We start from the raw sequence: 6,675 nt of genomic DNA on the forward strand, positions 1-6,675 counted from the left end.
CCCACCCAGGGCCTGGTGTGGGCCAGGTGAGCACTGTGCCAAGGAGTCTCCCTCCCTGTTCCCCTGGGGCTGTCTGTCCATCCATCTCTCCATCCATCCATCCGTCTGTGTGATTGTGTGTCTGTCCGTGTCTCTCTGTCTGTCTCTGTGTGTCTGTCTGTCCCTATATCTGTCTGTCTGTGTCTCTGTGGTCGGTCTGTCTGGTCTGTTCTGTGTATCTGTCTGTCTGGACTCTTATGTCTGTCTGTCTGTCTCTGTATGTGTGTCTGTCTGTGTCTGGCCAAGTGTCTCTGTGTCTGTCTATCTGTGTGTGTCTGTCTCTGTATCCGTCTGTCTGTCTATATGCCTATTTGTGTGTCTCTGTAGTCTGTCTGTCTGTGTGTCTGTCTGTGTATGTATGTCTATCTCTCTGTCTGTCTATCGGTGTGTGTCTGTCTGTCCGTGTCTCTGTGCTCTGTCTGTCTGTCTGTCTGCCTGGTCTGTGTATCTGTGCGTCTGTCTGTGTCTATCTGTCTGTCTGTGTGTCTATCAGTGTGTCTGTCTGTGTCTCTGTGGTCTGTCTGGTAGGTCTGTGAATCTGTGTGTCTGTCCCGTCTCTTGTGTCTGTCTGTCTGTCTATCTGTCTGGTCTCTGTGTCTGTGTGTCTGTGTGTCTATCTCTCTGTCAGTGTGTCTGTCTGTCTATTGGAGTGTGACTGTCTGTCCGTGTCTCTGTGGTCTGTCTGTCTGTCTGTCTATGAGTCTGTCTCTGTGTCTGTGTCTCTATCTGGTTTGTCTGCCTGTCGGTCTGTGTGTCTATCTGCCTGTCTGTCTGTCTGCATGTCTGTCTGGTTTGTCCATGTGTCTATCTGTATCTCTGTGTCCGTCTCTGCATCTATCTGTGTGTTTCTGTGTCTGGCTGTCTGTCTGTCTGGTCTGTGTATCTGTGTATCCGTCCATGTCTGTCTGTATGTGTGTCTCTCTGTGTGTGGTGTGTGTCTCTCTGTGTGTGGTCCATGCAGTGGACCCGAGGCCCGAGGCCCGAGGCCTCGGTTTACCTGGTTGACGGGGGGGGGGGGGGTGGATGAGGAGAGAACCTGCGGGTGCAGGCCAGGAAGTTGTCCGGAGAACCTGTGGGCGCAGGCCAGGAAGATGTCCGGGGCGGGCTTGCTGGCCTTGACCTCGGGGTCATCACCCAGCACCACGTGGTGAAAGGCACCGAACAGCTCCCGGTGTGCGCTGGTCTTGGCCTGGTAGGACTCAGTCCCTGAGCTGGTGGCCAGGGCGAAGAGGATGCTGTGCTTCTGTATGTGGAGGATCAACTTCTCTGCACCTGGAGACAGAGAGACAGGAGGAGAAGAACTTAGGTCTTTGGTGGCCTAGGGGGGAAATCCACAAATCCATCCATCCACCCATCCATCCATCCATCTACCCATCCACCCATCCATCCACCCATCCATCTATCTATCCATCCATCCATCCACCCACCCATCCATCCACCCATCCATCTATCTATCCATCCATTCATCCATCCATCCATCCATCCATCCATCCACCCATCCACCGATCCATCCACCCATCCATCAATCCATCAATCCATCAATCAATCCATCTACCCAGCCAGCCACCCATCCATCCATTCATCCATCCACCCATCCATCCATTCATCCATTCATCCATCCACCCACCCATCCACTCATCTATCCATCCATCCATCCATCCATCCATCCATCCATCCATTGACCCATCCATCAACCCATCCATCCACCCATCCACCCACCCATCCATCCATCAATTCATCCATCCACCCATCCATCCACCATCCATCCATCCATCCATCCACCCATCCATCCATCCACCCACCCATCCATCCATCCATCCATTCATCCACCCATCCATCCATCCATCATCATCATCATCATTCATCATCATCATCATCATCATCATCATCATCATCATCATCATCATCATCATCATCATGGTGACCCTGGAAGGATGTGAACTCCGGGCATCATCATCATCATCATCATGGTGACCCAGGGCGTTTCCCAGGGCGACCGGCCGGGCCACATGCACGCACACGCACGCACACACGTGTATGAGCAGATGACATCTTGTCCCGAGCACTGGGCAGCGAGTCCTAGATAGGGTGGTGGAGACGGCACCGCGTTCTAGAAGGTTCTGAATCCAACGGTCATGGCAGATGGACCGGTGAAGTCTAGGATGTACACACAGACAGACAGACAGACAGACAGACACACACACACACACACACACACACACACACACACACACACACACACACACACACACACACACACACACACACACAACGGCCCGGGGAAAGGAGATGGTTCTAGAAAGTTTGTCCCTTTTCAGAGTTCTTCACCCAGACAGACAGACTGACAGATGGATAGATGGATGGATAGACAGATGGGTGGATGGATGGACAGACAGAGAGATGGATGGACAGATGGGCGGAAGGATGGACAGACAGACAGACTGATACATGGATAGACAGATAGACAGATGGGTGGATGGATGGACAGACAGACAGACTGATAGCTAGCTAGATGGATGGATCGATGGACAGACAGACAGACTGATACCTAGATAGATGGATGGATGGATGGACAGACAGACTGAAAGATGGATAGATAAGACGGATAGACAGATGGGTGGATGGATGGACAGACAGACAGACTGATAGATGGGTAGATGGATGGATGGACAGACTGACAGATGGATAGATGGATAGACAGATGGGCAGATGGATGGACAGACAGATAGATGGATAGACAGGCAGACTGACAGATGGATAGATGGATAGACAAATGGGTGGATGGATGGACAGACAGACAGATGGATAGATGGATAATAGATGGATAGATGGATGGATGGACAGACAGACAGACTGACAGATGGACAGATGGATGGATAGACAGATGGACAGAAGGATGGACAGACAGGCTGGTAGGTGGATAGACAGACAGACGGATGTATAGATGATAGATAGATACACAGATAAGATACATGAATAGATGGATAGATGGATGGATGGTTGGACAGACAGAGAGATGTATAGATAGACACACAGACAGACAGATAGGTGGATAGATATAGTAGATAGATAGACAGATAGACATGTGGATAGACAGATGGATGGATGGATCCATGAATGGACAGACAGACAGAGAGTAGATAGACAGACACCTGGATAGACAGAGGGATGGATGCATAGATGGACAGACAGACAGATAGACGGATGGGTGGATGGGTGGATAGAAGGGTGGATGGATGGATGGGGGATGGGTGGGTGGATGGATGGATGGATGGGTGGGTGGATGGATGTTGATTGAATATGGATGGGATTAACATTTACACACTTGAGTGACTTGGACCCAAGTCCTGATACAATATGGGTGGGATTAACGTTTGCACACTTCAGTGAGTTGGACCCAAGTCCTCATCTGGATGGAGGAGAGATGGAAGGGATTAACATTTGCACAATTGAGTGACGGACCCAACTCATCTCCATGGAGGAAGGAGGGAAGGGATTAACATTTGCACACTTGAATGAGTTGGACCCAAGTCCTGCTGTTGATGGAATATGGAAGGGATTAACATTTGCACAGTTGAGTGACTTGGACCCAAGTGTTCATCTCAATGGAGGATGGATGGATGGGTGGATGGATGGATGGATGGGTGGGTGGATGGATGAGTGGATGGATGGGAGGGTGGATGGATGGATGGATGGGTGGATGGATGGATGGGTGGATAGATGGGTGGATGGGTGGATGGATGGATGGATGGATAGATGGGTGGATGGGTGGATGGATGGATGGGTGGATAGATGGATGGGTGGATGGATGGATAGGTGGACGGATGGGTGGATGGATGGATGGGTGGATCAGAGGGTGGATGGGTGGATGGATGGATGGATGGATGGATGGGTGAATAGATGGGTGGATGGATAGGTGGATGGGTGGGTGGATGGATGGGTGGATGGATGTTGATTAAATATGGGTGGGATTAACATTTTCACACTTGAGTGACTTGGAACCAAGTCCTGACCTCAATGGAGTAGGTCAAGCTCTGTCTCTGTCTCTGTCTGTCTGTCTGTCTGTGTCTTCTTCTGTCTGTCTCTGTCTTTGTCTGTCTCCTCTGTCAGTCTGTCTGTTGGTCTGCGTGTCTCTACCTGTCCATGTCTGTGTCTGTCTGTCTTTGTCTCTCTGTCTCTGTCTGTCTCCTCTGTCAGTCTGTCTGTGTCTCGTTCTCTCTTTCTTTGTCTGTCTGTCTGTGTCTGTCAGTCTACTTCTGTCTCTGTCTTTCTGTCTGTCTGTCTCGTCTGTGTCTGCCTGTTGGTCTGCCTGTCCATGTCTGTCTCACTGTCTGTCTGTCTCTGTCTCATTCTGTCTTTGTCTGTCTCGGTCTGTCTGTCTGTCATCAGTGTACTTCTGACTTCTGTGTCTGTCTGTCTCTTTGTCTCTCTGTTTCTGTCTCCTGTGTTTGTCTGGGTCTCGTTCTGTCTTTCTTTGTCTGCCTGTGTCAGTATCTGTCTGTCTGTGTGTCTGTCTGTCTGTGTCTCTCTGTCATTCTCTGTCTGTCTTTCGTGTCTGTCTGTCATTCTCTGTGTCTGTCTGTCTTTCTCTGTGTCTGTGTCTGTCTCTGCCTATGTCTGTCCATCTGTCTGTGTCTCTCTCTGTGTCCATCTGTGTGTCTGTCTCTGTCTGTCTTTGTCCCAGTGTCTGTCTGTCTTGCTCTATGTCTGTCCGTCTCTGTCTGTCGGCCTGTGTCTGTCTCTCTCTGTCATTCCCTGTCTGTCTGGCTCTGCCTCTGTCTGTCTGTCTCTCTGTCTGTCATTCTGTGTCTGTCTGTCTATGCCTGCCCATGTCTCTGTCTTCTCTGTGTCTGTCTGTGTCCATCTATCTGTCTGTGTCTCTCTGTGTCCATCTGTGTGTCTGTCTCTGTCCCAGTGTCTGTCTGACTCTGTTTCACTGTCCCTGTGTCTGTCAGTCTGTCTCTGGGAACCGCGCATGCTTGTTGCAGGGCAGCGCAGCCCAATCCCGCGCATGCGCAGATCCGTACCTCACAGAGCCCGGGGAGCACACGCATGCGTGTTCCTGCTCGGCGGGGGGGGGGGGCGGGGGGGGGGAGGGACGGGGCGTGCTGGCTCATGCATGCGCGGTACAGCGCGGAGGACCTCCCCCCCCAGGTGGCACGCATGCGCAGTACCAACCAGACCAACCGAGGGAATCCCACGCATGCACGCACCACACGCTCGGCCCAGACGGTGCGGGACGACTCAACCAGTGCGCATGCGCAATGCGGACGGAACCTCGATCCTCCGGAGTCCCCTAGGCACCTCCCGGCGGACTCACGCTGTGCGCATGCGCAACTCGACCCTCCAGGGTCCGCTCTGCGCCTCCCTGCCGATTCAACCTGTGCGCATGCGCCGTGGGTCCACACGCGGGAGGGCAGTGGGAACAAGCAGCCAAGGGACACGCATGCGCAGCGGCGCTCCGCCGGGAGAGCTAGGCCCCTCCCTGCTGACGAACCCTGTGCGCATGCGCATTGGCGCAGGCTGGCTCAGCCCCTCCCAGCTGCCTAACCCTGTGCGTAAGCGCAATGACGCTCCGCCAGGCCGGCTCAGCCTGTCCCCGCTGAAGAACACTCTGAGCATGCGCAATGGCTCTCCACTGGGAGCGTTCGGCCCCTTCCCCGCTAACCCTATGTGCATGCGCAGTGGCGCTCCGCCGAGAGCGCGAGCATGCGCGCCCGCGTCTTGGCGCCGGCTGATGACATCGATGCGACGGCGCCGGCGGCCGCGCCCGGAAATACAGCCGTGGCGGGGCCGCGGAGCGTCGCCGCCGCCGCCGCCATGGCCACCACTATGCCGTCCGGATCCGGAAGCGGAAGCGGAAGCGCGCAGGAACCCCGAGGACGCCGACCCGGGCGGCCCCCGGGTCACCTTCGGTGCGTGGAGGCCTCCAGGACGAGGCGCCTTTAAGAGGCGGGGACGCTGGAGGGCGTGGCTTTCTGATGGGCGTGGCGTCGCGGTGGGCGTGGCCTGCAGGGCGTGGAGCTGACAGGAGAGTCAGTGGGGGGCGTGGCCTGGAACAGAGGCCATTGGGCCGCTGGGGTTTGGGGGCGTGGCCTGGAAAGACGCCATTGGGCAGCTGGACGTAATGCCATTGGTCGGCTGGGCTGGGGGGCGTGGCTTGGAAGTAAGGCCATTGGGCCGCTGGGCCTAGGGGGCATGGCCTGGCAGGAACTAGGCTATTGAGGGTCCTGGCTTTGGGGGTATGGCTTGGAAGTAAGGCCATTGGGCGGCTGGTCCTGGAGGGGCGTGGCCTGGCAACAGTGATGCTATTGTGTAGTCTGGCTTTGAGGGCGTGGCCTGGGCATGCTGCCATTGGATGGCTGGCCTGGGGGGCGTGGCCTGGCAGGAACCAGGCCGTTGGGTGCCCTGGCTTTGGGGACTTAGCACCCACCACCTCCCCATGGTGACTCAGGGACTGAGCACCCAGCACCTCTCCATGGTGACCCAGGGCAGGGACTGAGCACCCAGCACCTCCCCATGGTGACCCAAAGTGGGGACTCAGCACCCAGCACCTCACCATAGTGACTCAGGATGGGGACTGAGCACCCAGCACCTCCCCATGGTGACCCAGGATGGGCAATAAGCCCCCAGTAC

At 54.8% G+C, this 6,675-nt stretch overlaps 1 long non-coding RNA gene across 2 annotated transcripts in view; it reads right to left on the reverse strand.

The window, feature by feature from the left end:
- The window catches only part of LOC138827378 (uncharacterized), a 6,250-nt gene extending 792 nt beyond the window's left edge, over positions 1 to 5,458 (reverse strand). Inside the window, exons 1-2 of one of the 2 annotated variants that reach the window (XR_011372065.1) lie at positions 5,360 to 5,458; positions 1,110 to 1,311 (exon numbers count right to left, since the gene is read on the reverse strand). This is a non-coding gene — a long non-coding RNA (uncharacterized lncRNA). Of the gene's footprint in view, positions 1 to 1,109; positions 1,312 to 5,252 lie in introns of both variants that reach the window. The other variant, XR_011372064.1, reaches the window with a different exon arrangement.
- Positions 5,459 to 6,675: the final 1,217 nt, after the last annotated feature.

The sequence above is a fragment of the Dipodomys merriami genome, unplaced genomic scaffold (assembly GCF_024711535.1).
Source record: "Dipodomys merriami isolate MVZ:Mamm:240054 unplaced genomic scaffold, mDipMer1.0.p SCAF_155, whole genome shotgun sequence".
Taxonomy (NCBI): Eukaryota; Metazoa; Chordata; class Mammalia; order Rodentia; family Heteromyidae; genus Dipodomys; species Dipodomys merriami.